This window comes from Leptonychotes weddellii, chromosome 5, assembly GCF_054177405.1.
Source record: "Leptonychotes weddellii isolate Sample4059 chromosome 5, ASM5417740v2, whole genome shotgun sequence".
Classification (NCBI taxonomy): Eukaryota; Metazoa; Chordata; class Mammalia; order Carnivora; family Phocidae; genus Leptonychotes; species Leptonychotes weddellii.
The window spans coordinates 99,167,297-99,183,116 of NC_138373.1; the positions used below are offsets into that span (position 1 = coordinate 99,167,297).

General features: G+C 36.4%; 1 long non-coding RNA gene across 1 annotated transcript in view; it reads left to right on the forward strand.

Moving 5' to 3' along the window:
* LOC145721774 (uncharacterized) overlaps positions 1-15,820 on the forward strand; it is a 95,025-nt gene that overhangs the window by 13,404 nt on the left and 65,801 nt on the right. Inside the window, exon 2 of the long non-coding RNA XR_014145670.1 lies at positions 14,564-14,718. This is a non-coding gene — a long non-coding RNA (uncharacterized LOC145721774). The remainder of the gene's footprint in view (positions 1-14,563; positions 14,719-15,820) is intronic.

The following is a 15,820-nucleotide window of genomic DNA, read 5'->3' on the forward strand; positions in this document are numbered from 1 at the left end:
ATTATATGTTAAAAAAAAAAAAAAAAGAAGAAGATAACAGGAAGGAAAAGATGAAGGGGGGGAAAACGGAGGGGGAGACGAACCATGAGAGACTATGGACTCTGAGAAACAAACTGAGGGTTCTAGAGGGGAGGGGGTGGGGGGATGGGTTAGCCTGGTGATGGGTATTAAAGAGGGCACGTACTGAATGGAGCACTGGGTATTATATGCAAACAACGAATTATGGAACACTACATCAAAAACTAATGATGTAATGTATGGTGATTACCATAACATAATAAAAAAAAAAAGAGACACTTAACTGACTGAGCCACCCAGGCACTCCTCATTTGCCCATTTTTTAAAAAAGATTTATTTATTTGACAGAGAGAGACACAGCGAGAGAGGGAACACAAGCAGGGGGAGTGGGAGAGGGAGAAGCAGGCTTCCTGCTGAGCAGGGAGCCCGATGCGGGGCTCAATCCCAGGACCCTGGGATCATGACCTGAGCCGAAGGCAGATGCTTAATGACTGAGCTGCCCAGGCGCCCCTCATTTGCCCATTTTTAATTGGGCTATTTTTCTTTTTATTTTTGAGCTGTATATTTTTTATATATTCTAGATACAAGTCCTTTATCATATATTTGCTTTGTAAATTTTTTTCCCACTCTATGAATTATCTTCACTTTCTTGATGGTGTTCTTTGAAGAACAAATTTTTAAATTTTGGTTATGTCCAATTTATCTATTTTTGTTGTTATTGTTTGTGATTTGGTGTTGTATCTAATAAACTGTTGCCCCTTCCAACATCACCAAGATATATGCCTATATTTTCCTGTAAGAATATAGTAGTTCTAACTCATACATTTAGGCCTTTGATCCATTAATTTTTGTATGTGTATATGCATAAATTTTGTGGATATGCAACTTCAGTGTTTTGCATGTGGATATCCAGGTGTCCCAACATCATTTGCTGAAAAGACTTCCTTTCTTTATTAAAATGTCATGGCATCCTTGTTGAAAACCAACTGACCACAAATGTGAAGGTTTATTTCTGGAATCCGCAATTCTATTCCATTGATCTTTATGTCCGTCCCTATGCCAGTTGTTTTTTTTTTTCTTGATTATAAATAGCTTTGTAGTAAGTTTTGAAATTGGAAAATATGGGTCCTTCTACTTTGTTCTTTTTCAAGATTGTTTTGGTTATTCTGGGTCTCTTGAATTTTCTTATGAATTTTAGGATCAGCTTGTCAATTTCTGCAAAAAAGGCAGCTGGGATTTTGATAGTGATCAGGTTGAATCTGTAGATCAGTTTGGGGATTATTGCCATCTTAACAGTATTAAGTTTTCCAGTCCAGCACATGAGATGCCTTTCCATTTATTTAGGTCTTTAATTTTTTTCAACAATGTTTTTGTAGTTTACAGAGTATAGGTTTTGCTTTCTTTTCTTTTTTTTTTTGGTTAAATTTATACCTATTTTATTCTTTTTGATGCTATTGCAGATGAAATTGTTTTCTTTAATTTTTCAGTTTGTTCATTACAGGTGCATAGAAATAAAATTGATTTTTGTGTATTGATCATGTTTCCTGACATTTTGCTGAAAACATTTTAGTTCTAATAGATTTTTGGTGGATTCCTTAGGATTTTCTGCATACAAGATCATGTCATCTGTGAATAGAAATAGTTTCACTTCTTCCTTTCAAATATGAGCTTTTATTTCCCTTTCTTGCCTAATTGCCCTTGCTAGAATCTCCAGGACAATGTTGAATAAAAGCAGTAAGAACTGACATCCTTGTCTTGTCCTTGATCTTAGGGGGGAAAGCATTCAGTATTTCATCATTAAGTATGTTGTTAACTATGGGTTTTCATAGAAGTCCTTTACATTGATGAAGTTCCCTTCTGTCTATGAAGTTAGTCTGTTGAATGTTTTATCATGTGTTGGATTTTGTCAAATACTCTTTCTGAATCTGTTTGAGACAATCATGCCATTTTTCCCTTTATTCTAGTGATATGGTATATGAATTGATTTTTTGGATGTTAACCACCTTGCATTTCTGGGATAATTTCCATGTGGTCATGGTGTACAATCCTTTTTATATGTTGCTGGATTCAGTTTACTAATTCATCTCTGTATTTTGCAGTTTATTCTTTATTAATGTCCAGGTATTAGCCCAAATATGGGGCATGGCTGCTTCTCCTTGATTTTTCTCCAAATATCATTGTAGTGACCATTTCTTGTTTATTCTGGTACCTAGAATCTGAACTCTATGAGTCTTGGTAAGAGTTAAAGTCCATTTCTCACTATAGGAATTACAACAATTCACTTTTGCAACCTCCCTTGGTGCACAGCAGAGGCATATGATCAGTCAGAAACACTTTAATTTGGGATCTAATGACACTAATAGCATGGTTAAATTCTCTCACTCTTGCTCTCTCTCTTTTTCTGCACACTGTGAAGTATTTCCCTGCCAGAACCAGGTTTGGACATGATTTGGTTGTTTTTACCAGCTGCTTAGTTCTCTAGCTCTAGTTCTCTAGCTCTCCTAGTCCCTTGTGTGAGCTACCCAATATCCTTCTATTAGATACCTTTATGATTAATTCAACCAGTGTCCACTTTTATAAACAGCAACTAGTAGCCTTGCCTGATATAGGCAAGGCATTACTGTTACTTGACTTGAACTACTAATTTAGGAGGTTATGTTAGATATTGCATCAAAGAACCATACAGGAAATAATTTAAAATCAAATATTTGACTTCTCCTTTTTAAAAAAAGAAACTTGACTGAGGTGGCTGGGTGGCTTAGTAGGTTGAGTGTCCTACTCTTGGTTGTGGCTCAGATCATGATCTCAGGATCGGTAGATAGAGTCCCACGTTGGGCTCCACACTCAGCAGGGAGTCTGCTTGAGATTCTTTCCTCTCCCTCTTCCCTCTCGCTGCTCATGCATGCTCTCTCTCTCTAAAATACTAAATAAATCTTTTTTAAAAATAATAAAATAAAAATAAATAGAAAGGAACCGTGACCATTTCTCCTAACACAAGCTCTAGCTTTCCACAGGTGCTTTATTTCATTCTCTTTCTTTTTTCTTCTCTCCACCTTGTCCAAAATTCCTGTTCATTTTTTAAGTAAAGGGGCTTATCCAATTCTGCTTTCTCCTGCCAATCCAAAATAAGTTATCAAGATCTTTTTGTAAGTAAAGACAGCTCTTTTCCTAAAACAAACCAGTCACATAATTTTTTTCATTCCACCACATTGGATATTCCATGTTGTTTTGTCATAACCAATCTGACAATTAACAAAGGATAACACACTTGTAAAAATTTGCATTCATCGGATTCTTCTTTTTTTTTTTTTTTTAAAGAGAGAGTGCTCGTGGGTGCATGCCAGTGGTCCAGTGGTGGTGGAGCGGTAGAAGGAGAGGGAGAGAGAGAATCTTAAGCAGGCTCCACGCCCAATGGGGAGCCTGACCTGGGACTCAATCTCACAAAACTGAGATCATGACGTAGGCTGAGATCATGACCTATGCTGAAATCAAGAGCCTGAAGCTTAACCAACTGAGCCACCTAGGTGCCCCTGGATTATTCCATTTAAAAAAAAATAATTGGAGACTAAGATTTCTTTTGGAAATTGCCTGTGATTTTATTCTTTTTTCCTATTGGAATATTTGTCTTTTTCTTGTTATTTTGTAAATTCTTTTAAGCTCTTTATATACAGGGAATGTTAGTACATGATCATATTTGTTGCAAATACTTTCCCCTGGTTGTTATTTGTCATCATCATTGTTTATGATGAAGTTCTGTTTGTTTCACTAAGTGGAAATTTTGGTTTTATTTTTTAGGAAATAAAACCTTTCAGGCTTTTCTTTTATGGCTTCTAGATTTTGTCATGCTTAGAAAAGCTTCTCCTATTCATTGCCTCCGGCTTCAAGATCATACAAACATTTACCTGTCTTTTTTTCTCTACCCATAATTCATTAAAAATTAAGAAACCAATGGTCAGATTTATAAAATGACTTGTCCATGGTCATACAACTAATTAAAGTTAGGAATAGTCTACAGAAAAGATGGCAGTCCTTCTCAAAGCAGTCCTAAAGAGTGGTACTTTGTTTAATTTTAAAACTTTTTTTAATGTTAAGTGAGATTTTCACCCTTTAAAAATTCTGGCAATTTTCCAGAAGCTCTTTCAGGAAATAAAAAGAAAATACTCTTTCAAACACTGATAATCCAAAAGACACAGTGGGATTTATTAGACAAATGTATACTCATCCTTGAGAAATTCCTTTATTAAAACATATGGGGGAAAAACATATGGGAAAATTTCATCAGTTTAATAAACCAGCCACTTCTCTTAAGTCTCATTTCCGTAGAGCTATCCTATAATAGTTAGAGCCAATAGAAGACAGATTATTTTTAAAAAATGACTGTATTCTTTCTTAAAATGTTGTTTGGCATATAAAAATTATTTACACACTAATTTTCAGCTGACAGCAATACTTTTGTCAGCTTCATAAATTATTATTTTACTATTTACCAGAATCTTATATCTTATATTCTTATTTTTAACAAGGGTATTTGCACACCTCTCAAGCCAACAGAACATTAACATGCAATAGATACAATCTGCATGTCTTCTGAACTTACTATATGAGTTCCACTGATTTTTGCTTTCTCTTATAGATTTATTTTTAAAATAACATAAATCCACGAGATAAAGCTATTCTCAGAAGGATCTATTAATATGTAGACAAGCAATAATTGGCTATTTTCCAAAATAAACCTTTTCTTAGGTGAATTTGGTTTCAAAGTAATTTAATCTTTATGTTTCCTATAAAAATAAAAACTTTTATTTTTTAAAAGATTTATTTATTTGAGAGAGAGTGCACAAGCTGGGGGAAGGGCAGACTCCCCACTGAGCAGGGAGCCCTACGCAGGGCTCAATTCCAGGACCCTAAGATCATGACCTGAGCCAAAGGCAGACACTTAACCAACTGAGCCACCCAGGTACCCAACAATAAAAACTTTTAAATACAGTCTTCACTTCGATTAAGCTTTAACATCCAAGAAACATCTTCAAAACCTGCCTCACTGGAATGTTCCTTCTAACAATTATGATGAACATTCAACAACAGTGAAGCAACTGTGGAATACAGAACAGGAATGATCAACAATCACCATCTCACTATGCAATATTTTTTTCATTTATGCATGTTTTCTTTCAATCTTTCTTCATATAGTACACACAGCACATAGTTACAATTCAAGTGTTCATAATTTTATTTTCCTGTTATCATTATGTCATGAAACTTGTGTTATTGCCATTTGATTGACAGGAATTAAATTATGACAATATTCCTATGAGGATGTTTCCCAATTTAATTATTGCTTTTCTTTCCAGCTACTAGAAGATTTCAATTATGTCTTTGTTGTTTATATTACACATACTTTAAAAAGGATTTGAGGCTTTATAAAAGCAAAACATAGATAATTGAAATAGAAATAAAGAAACCTTTGTAGGGGCACCTGGGTGACTCAGTCGGGTTGGGCGTCCAGCTCTTGATTGCTGCTCAGGTCTTGGTCTCAGGGTTATGAGATCGAGCCCCGCATCAGGCTCTGCACTCAGCATGGAGTCTGCTTGAGATTTTCTCTCCTTCTCCCTCTGCCCTTCCCCCAACTTGCATGATTTCTCTCTCTCTAAAATAAATAAAATCTTAAAAAAGGAGAAAACTTTATAAAGGGTTTAATAAGTAAATATGCTAAAAATCCATGTTACTTAACTAAGTAGCTTTAAGTTTCATTCCAGAGTATACTTTCAAACAGCTGTTATAATAAGTCAACCTAGGTAGAAGAGTATGAGCCTACAGGTACATAAGTGTGAGTCTACAAATATTTGGGAGTGAATTTTTTTTTTACAGAAATATTCACTTCCAGCTGTTTCAAAAAATGAAGCTTCTTCATTTTGTTTAATACTGTCTCAGTCAGATTTTTTATTTTGGTAACGCTATCCTCATAAAATGAGTTGAGAAGTGTTCCTTTATTCTCTAATTTTTGAAAGTTTGTATAATATTAGTACTGTTTCTTCCTTAAGCATTTCATAAAATTCACCAGTGAATCCATATGAGCCTGGCATTTTCTTTGAATGAAGATAATAGATAATAGATATTTCTTTTTGTCTGCTGTCAGATTTGGTAAGTTGGATTTCTTAAGGAATCTGTCCATTTTGGCTAAGTTGTTGAAACTGTTGGCATAATATTATTAAAAATATTCTCTTATTTTCCTTCTGTTATCTGTAAAGTTTGTAGTAAAGACCCCTCTTTCATGCCTGATATTAATAATTTGTGCTGCCTTTCTATCTTGATCAGGGTAGCTGGGACTTTAGTGATTTAGTTGATCTTTTCAAAGAACCAGCTTTTGCCTCTATGAATTTTCTGTTTTCTATTTCACTGATTTCTGCTTAATTATTATTTCCTTCTTTCTACTTTAGGTTTCATTTGCTATTAAAAACAACAACAACAACAACTTTGAGGGATGCCTAGGTGGCTCATTCAGTTAAGTGTCCGCCTTCAGCTCAGGTCATGATCCCAGGGTACTGGGATTGAGTCCCACATCGGGCTCCTTGCTCAGCGGGGAGCCTACTCCTCCCTCTGCCCTGCCGCTCCCCTTGCTTGTGTTCTCTCTGTCTCTGACAAATAAATAAAATCTTAAAAAAAAAAAAAACTTTTAAAGGGCGATCCTTAGGTCATTGATTTTAACATCTCTCTCTTTAAAGATTTTATTTCTTTATTGAGAGAGAGAGAGCAAGTGCACAAGCAGGGGGAGGGGCCGAGAGAGAGGGAGGGAGAAAATCTCAAGCAGACTCCCCACTAAGTGCAGAGCCTGATTCAGGGCTCTATCTCACAACCCTGAGATCATGACCTGAGCTGAAATCAAGAGTTGGGTGCTCAACCGACTGAGCTACCGAGGCACCCCTGAACTTCTCTTCTAATATAAACATTTTAAAGCCAAAAACTTTACTCTGAGCACAGCTTTAGCTGCATCCCACAAATTTTGATATATTGTTTTGATTTTTACTCAGTTCTAAATATTTTCTGATTTCCTTTGTCATTTCCCTTTGACCCATGTATTTACAAAGGTGTTATTTAATTTCCAAATATTTGAAAATTTCTTCAATAACATACATATCTTACTATTATTGATTCCCAGTTTAATTTCACTATTTTCCAAGAGCATAATTTGTGTGATGTCAATCATACATTTATTGAGACATTTTTTATAGCCAAGTATATTTGTCTGTCTTGATAAAAAGTACCATGTGTACTTGAAAAGAATATCTATTCTGCAGTTGTTGGGTGTAGTGTTCTGTATTAGGTCAGATAGTTGATCATGTTGTTCAGGTCATCCATGTTCTTACTGATATTTTACCTATTTATTCATAAATTGGTAAAAGAGAGATATTAATACCTCCAAATATATTTATATATTATCTTTCTCTTTCTTTAATTCTGTCAATTTTGCTTCATGAATTTGAAGCTTGATTATTGAATGGGTATGCAAATGTGATTGTTATGGCTTCCTGTGAATTGGCCCTTTTTCATCAGTATGAAATGCCCTCTGTGTCTCTGGAAATACTCTGTTTGAAGCTATTTAACATACTAATTTGGCCATTTCATCTTTCTTATACTTAAAATTTTCATGGTTTTTTGTTTTCATTTACTTTCTTTTTTTTTAATTTTTTTTTAAAGATTTTATTTATTTATTTGAGAGAGAGAGAATGAGAGACAGAGAGCATGAGAGGGAAGAGGGCAGAGGGAGAAGCAGACCCCCCGCCGAGCAGGGAGCCCGATGCGGGACTCCATCCCGGGACTCCAGGATCATGACCTGAGCCGAAGGCAGTCGCCTAACCAACTGAGCCACCCAGGCGCCCTGTTTTCATTTACTTTCAACTCATCTGTATATTTATATTTAAAGTGTCTTATAGAGACCGAATGGTTGGGTCTTCCTTTATAAAAACCTATGCTGATAATCTTTGTCTTTAATTGGATTGTGTAGTCAATTAACATATACAATTATTGCTGTGATTGGAGTTAGGTCTACTATTTTATTATTTTGTTTACTATTTGTCCTCCCCATTTTTGGTTCCTCTCTTTCTCCTTATCTTGACTTATTTTGGATTATTTAGTTATTTTTTAAAATTTCATTTTATTTTATCTAGTGTTTTAAAAAATTTTATCTAGACTTTATTTTATCTACGTTTTTTAGTTACCTTTTTGCATTTTTTTTAGTAGTTGCTTTAGGGATTACAATATATACCTTTAGTTTTTCACAGTCTACCTTCAATTAATAGTGTATCACTTCACATAAAATGTAAAAACCTTGCAATTTTATTGGTCCATTTTCCTGCTCCCTACTGTCCTTTTGGCCATAATTGTCATGTGTTATATTTACTTATATTAAAAATTTCAGGGGCACCTAGGTGGCTCAGATGGTTAAGCATCTGCCTTCGGCGCAGGTCATGATCCCAGGGTCCTGGGTTTGAACCCCACATTGGGCTCCTGGCTCAGTGGGGAGCCTGCTTCTCCCTCTCCCTCTGCCTCTCCCCCTGCTCATGCTCTCTCTCTCTCTCTGTATCTCTGTCTCAATGAATAAATAAAATGTTTTAAAAATATTTTTAAAAATTTCATAAAATGTTATAATTTTTGCTTTGAATTATCCTATGTATTTTAAAGAAATTAAGAGAAAAATAGCCCTTTAGGTTCATCCAGATTTTTAGCATTTCTAAGGATCTTCATTCTTTCCTGAAGATCCAAGATTATCTGGTGCCATTTCTCTTCAGTGTAAAAAACTTCCTTCAGCATTTCTTATATTGAAAATCTGATGGAGATACATTTTCCAAGTTATCTTTTATCTGTGTTTTTATTTTGCCTTCATTCTTTTTTTTTTTTAAGATTTTATTTATTTATTTGACAGAGAGAGAGACAGCAAGAGCAGGAACACAAGCAGGGGGAGTGGGAGAGGGAGAAGCAGGCTTCCTGCTGAGCAGAGAGCCCGATGTGGCGCTCGATCCCAGGACCCTGGGATACATGACCCGAGGGGAAGGCAGACGCTTAATGACTGAGCCACCCAGGCGGCCCATTTTGCCTTCATTCTTTTTTTTTTTTTTAAAGATTTTATTTATTTGAGAGAGAGAATGAGACAGCATGAGAGGGAGGAGGGTCAGTGGGAGAAGCAGCCTCCCTGCTGAGCAGGGAGCCCAATGTGGGACTCGATCCCAGGACTCCAGGATCATGACCTGAGCTGAAGGCAGTCGCTTAACCAACTGAGCCACCCAGGTGCCCCTTGCCTTCATTCTTGAAGGGTATTTTCAGTGGATAAAGAATTCAGGTTTGGTGAGTTTTTTATTGTTAGCACTTTGATTGTGTTGTTCCAACACCTTTTGGCTTCCATTGTTTCTGATGAGAAGTCAGCCATTTGAGGCACCTGGGAAGTCAATTAAGCTTCCAACTCTTGATTTTGGCTCAGGTTATGATCTCAGGGTCATAAGATTGAGCCCTGCATCAGGCTCCATGCTTGGCAGGAAGTCTGCTTGGGATTCTTTCCCTCTTATTCTGCTCATCCCCTCACTCTCCCTCTCTCTAAAACAAATTTTTAATAAGTCAGCCATTAACCATATCATCTATATGTTACATATCATTTTGCTCTTATTGCTTTCAAGATTTCTCTTTATCTTTTGTTTTCATCAGTTCGACTATGATATGCCTAGTCATTATTTTCCTCATATTTATTATTCTTGGGATTTGCTGAGTTTCTTGTATCTGTATTTTTTATTATATTGACAAATGGAGTACATTTTCAGACTTTTTTTCAAACTTTTTTTTTCTACTTCATCCTCATTTTCCTTCTGTAATTTCAGTTTCTTAAATTTTGGACCTTTGGTATTGTTACACAGGTTCATGAATATCTGTTTATTTTCCTTCTGTCATTCTTTGTCTATTTTTCAGATTGGAGCATTTCTATTGATTTATTTTCAAGTTTACTGATTCTTTCCCTTGTTATCACCATTCTGCTGTTAAGACCATCCAGTAAATTTTTTGTTTCAGTTATTGTTTTTTTGTGTGTGGAAGTTTTCATTTGGTTCTTGTCATAATTTTTCTCTTCTGAGCCTTTCTATTTTTAATTTATTACAGTGTATTTTTCTTTACCTCATTAAGCATAGTTAAAATAGCTTGATTAAGCGCTTGTCTGCTGGCATCACTCTGCTAATACCAATATCTGAGTCATCTTTAGATTAGTCTCCATTCATTATCTTTTCTTTGAAAGATACATCACAGTTTCCTGATCCTTTATATGTCACATGATTTTGGATTGTATCTTGAATATTTTGAATTTAATGTTGTGGAGATTTTATTTTCTGTTTTAGTCCTCCAAAAAGTGCTGATCTTTTTGTGTGAGCATGCAATTTACAGCAAACTCTTTTTGGTGACAGCTCAAATTTCAGTTTAGTTCTTTTATATCTGAGCTATGTGCAATGTGTTCATAGTTCAAGGGTCAGGTAGAAACTTGATTATATTTTGGAAACAGAATTTAGGGATCTCTCTTTGGTTCTTTCTTTTCTAAGGTTCCACTCTCACCTTATAATGATGCAGGTTGTCCTGAACTCTGTATTTTGGGTCTTCAAGCCAGAAAGACTACAGATTATTGGAGCCCTGCATAGTGCCACAACTTTGGCCTGACCTCAGATTAAACCATCTTCCACCCAAAAATGTGAAATGGCTTGTGTCACTGTCTTCTCCCAGTTTTTCAATTTTCCTCCCAAAACTGCCTGTTGTTTTTTTACTTTCTTTCCAGAATCTTCAAGTAATTTTTGTATTTTGTCCAAGGTTTATCTGTTATCTATAGAAGAGTTAGTGTTTTAGGAGCTAACTCAGCCATCTAATTCTCTATTCAATTTTTTTCTTTTGAAAAGATGTTTAAAAATTCTCACAAGTGACCTCTGCAAACTGCAAAAGAACATGGACATATGCAAAGGAAAAGTTATTCCCTTCTTTCTTTACTAGTCAACTCCCACCCACTTGGAAATATCTATTATTAACAATATAGTCTATCTCCCTTCTTACCAATCTCTAGACTCACACACAGTTATATTAAAATATAAAGGATTTTTCCTTTTGAAAAAGGAATCAAACTATACTTATTACTATGTAGCTTTCTTTTCTTAGTGTGTTGTGAACAGATTTTTAGGTTAACATATACACATCTAACACATTTTCAATAACTTCAGAAGTCCAGATTTTTGACTATCCATATAGAACATTAACAAATAATGTCTTGAAGATAGAAGTAACATTTCCCATCAGTTCTTGAGAGCTCAGACCGCAGCCCTAGTCTGGATTAGCAGAGAGGAAGAAACAACAATCTCAGTACTGATTCTAGAATCCTTCTAGGTTAAAGAAGACTGGGGTTTCGGGACACCTGGGTGGCTCAGTTGGTTAAGCATCTGCCTTCAGCTCAGGTCATGATCCCAGGGTCCTGGGATTGAATCCCACATTGGGCTCTTTGCTCAGCGTGGAACCTGCTTCTCCCCCTGGCCCTCTTCCTGCTCCTGCGCTCTCTCTCTCTGACAAGTAAATAAGTAAGTAAGTAAGTAAATAAATAAATAAATAAATAAATAAATAAATTGAGTTAAAAAAAAAAAGAATGGGGTTTCTTTCTATAGAGGATTAGAATCACTACAGATGGAAATTGTATAGTCTCTTCCTCATGCAAAGAGAATTTCCTGAGAGTATTATAAATAATCAGAGCAAAACACAGAAGAGAATTTTACATTAAAACAACGGGTGAAGCACTTTTTATGACAATACTCTAAAGCTTTATGTAACTGATCTCTTTCCCTTGGATGGTGGGGTCATTAGAGTCAACTGAGAGTATTTCCATGATAAAATAGGAAACTAAGAATAATAGGACTGGATTTTTTTAAGTCAGATGATTTTATGGCCATTTGTGGAATCCTTAGCTGCAGATTATAAGTTTATCTTATCTGATGCCTATCTAATCATGTTGTCACTTGAAGAGCTCAAGGAATAAATTTTACTAAATCTAACATCAGTTGAGATCTTTATAACACATTTAGTTTATTTTTTGTTTTGATCATATAAAGTTTTAGCTTTTTTCCAGAGATATGAGCCTTTTTCCTGAGAGATCTATGTGTATCAGTTTGTTTAAACACAATGCCAGAGCATTCATTCTGGGTATTATATTCCAAATATGAATATATGTTTTGACTATTGTAAATAATGCTGCAATGAATATAGAGATGCAAATATCTCTCCAAAATGGTGAATTCATTTCCTTCAGATATATACCCAGGAGAGGAATTGATGAATCATATCATAGTTCTATTTTTAATTTTTTGAGGAACTTCCATACTGTTCTCCATAGTGGCTGAAACTTAATTTTGATTGCATAAAAACTCAACCCTTTCACTCCTTCTCTCTTTATGTTTCTGATATCACAATATATCTCTTTTGTATTCTGTATTCATTAACAATGTATGGTAGCTATATGTATTTTTATTTTTATTTTTTTTAATGTTCTTCACTTTTGCCTCTTTTTTTTTTAAAGATTTTATTTATTTGACAGAGAGTGAGAGAGCACAAGCAGGGGGGAGCAGCAGAGGCAGAGGGAGAAGCACACTCCCTGCTGAGCAGGGAGCCCAATGCGGGGCTTGATCCCAGGACCCCAGGACCATGACCCCAGCCGAAGGCAGACGCTTAACCAACTGAGCCACCCAGGTGCCCCACTATATGTATTTTTAATATTTTTGTTGCTTAAGCCTCATTAGAGTTAAATGGTTAACACACCACCATAATAGAGTATTAAAGTATTCTGAATTTGATTATATCTTTACCTTTACCCATGTGTTGTATATTTTCACATGTTTTCATGGTACTAATTAGTGTTCTTTCTTTTCAGCTTGAAAAACTCCTTTCAGCATTTCTTGTAAGGCAGTTCTAGTGGTGATAAACTTCCTCATGTTCACGAGCTTCACGAACTTGGATGCCCAAATCTCTACCCTGATTTGTAAAGTTCTCAGCCATTATTTCTTTGAATAAGTTTTCTGCCCTCCTCTCTTTCTCGGACTCCAATAATTCACAGATTGTGTCTTTCAATGTTATCCCATCGATCACATAGGATTTCTTTATTCTTTCTCATATTTTTATTTTATTTTATTTTTTAAAGATTTTATTTATTTATTTGACAGAGAGAGACACAGCGAGAGAGGGAACACAAGCAGGGGGAGTGGGAGAGGGAGAAGCAGGCTTCCCACTGAGCTGGGAGCCCGATGCGGGACTCGATCCCAGGACCCTGGGATCATGACCTGAGCTGAAGGCAGTCGCTTAACCAACTGAGCCACCCAGGCGCCCTCTCATATTTTTCTTTATTCCCCTCTGACTGGATAATATAAAGATCCTGTCTTCTGATTCAGATTTTTTCTTCTGTTTCATTCATTCTGATGTTGTTGATGTAATCTATTGCATTTTTCATTTCATTCATTGTATTAATCAGATCCAGAATTTCTGTTTTGTTCTTTTTATTTATATCTCTTTGCTAACCTTCTCATTTTATTCATGTATTCTTTTCCCAATTTCATTGCATTCTCTTTCTTTGTTTTCTCGTAGCTAATTGAGATTTCTTAAAACAGCCATTTTGAATTCTTTGTTGGGTAAACACAGATTTCCATGTCTTTGGGGTTGGTGACAATGATTTTTGTGATCATTTGATTGTGTCATGTTTCCTTGATTTTTCATGTTCTTTGATGTCTTGCATTGTTGTCTTCACACACTTCTTTCTGTCTTTGCTGGGTGACTTTGGGAGAGAAATATCTACCATCAGCCTTGCTATAGATTCTGAAGCTTTCTCAGACCTTTTATGGATATGCCTGCTGAACATTTCTTGCTTCATCTTGTGGCAGAATTCTTAAGCTTCTTTGCTTTCTTTCAATTCTGCAACATACCTTTATGCCAATAGCCTACCTTTTGCTTTTCTAAGGACAATGCTAAAGCTCAAATTTGTGGTCTCTCTTTGACTCATGGATTCAGTCTGGCTTTCTGTGTATATTCACTAGATTACTCTCACTGCCACTGAGAGTGCACATAGGGAGCCAGCCACAGAGTGGGGTATGTGGGTGAGGCAGGTTGAGTGCTGGGGATACCTGTGTGCAGTTGGAGTGATTTGCAGGCAAAGTGTCCCCAGTAGCTTGTGGGCAGGCTTCTTGATGGAGTTCATGATGCTGTTAGTAGGATACATGTCCCTTTAATGCCATCAGAGAGTTCTATCTGCTGCCCTTCCATCCTCCTTCCACCTGCCAGTTGTGCAGCTCATGACTCAGTACTACTTTGGGTGGAGTGAGAGAGATATGAACCTCTCTGGTCGCATCCCACACAGTTACACACATTCACTTTCCCTACAGGAGAAATCATATGCCAATTAGTTCTCTCTTGACACTGAGCTGTGCCACCTCAGATGAAGTGATATGAGTAAAGTCACTTTTTCTTACTCTCTCCCATGTGTCTAACTTGTATTTTTTTGTTCCAGCAGTGTGCTAGAACTTCTCTGCTAGATTCCTGGGCTTTCATAAAGGCTCTGCAGGTGATTGTCTAAGACAGTGTTCTTGACGGACTTCCAGACCACAGCCAAGAGGGACTGGAGCTGGTTTATGGACCACCGGAGGGGCCATAGCCAAGACTAAGGTCAGTATGTCTGCTACTGAAGAAATGGGGTGGGTGATACTCCTCCCAGGTCCTTTGGTGTATGGTGATGGATCCTGCAGCTCCCACAAAGAAACTTTTTTTCCTATTTGATGGAGACCAAATTGTTGTTGGGGGCTTACAAGTGAGCCATATCTTATTTGGCCATTTTGCTTATGTCATTCCACACTGCATTCTTGTTTGCATGGTTTCTGAGAATTTGGGTGTTATTCTTATCTTTGCTCCTTTATAGGTAAGGTGTTTTTTAACTCTGATTTCTTTCAAGATTTTGTCTTTATCTTTGATTTTCTACAGTTTTTTTCTATGCCTAGGTATAGTTTGTTTTTGTAGGGTTTTTTTGCACTTTTCCTGCTTAATGTTCTCTGAGCTTTCTGGATCTGTAGTTTGGTGTCTGGTATTAATGTGGGGAAAATTCTGTCATTATTACTTCACATATTTTTTCTTTTCCTTCCTTTTCCTTTTTTTCTTCTCCTGCTCTCTCTTCTTTCTTTCTTTTTCTTTCTCTCTCTCTTTCTTTCTTTCTTTCTTTCTCCTTCCTTCCTTCCTTCCTTCCTTCCAACATTCCCATTATATGTATGTTACACCTTTGGTAGTTGTCTAGGACAAAACAATCCCTGGTTTTTCTTTATTCTTACACTACTACCGCACTTCACTTCTAAAAACAGATATGTGGGCTTCCTCCCTCCCCCCCATGCCTACACACACACACACACACACACACACACACACACACACAACTCCAGCTGGTTCTCCTACAGTTCAATTCAATTTTGACACCATCTGGAGTTAGTGTAGACCCCACAGGTTAAAGGCTTGGTCTCAGAAGACTGCCCTTCCCACCTTAGGTGTCATTTGCAAGTCCTAGCTTTGTCATCTTTTCCTCTGACCAACCAGCTATAAATTGGAGGTTTCTATGCCCCATGCCTTGGGTTCAATCTTTGGTAGGACAGCTCACTGAACTCACAGAAACAGTTACTTATATGTCTGTTATATAATAAAGGATATAAAAAAGGGTACAGATGAATAGCCACATGAAGAGATACATTGAATGAGGTCCTGAAGAATCCTGAGTGCAGGAACTTCT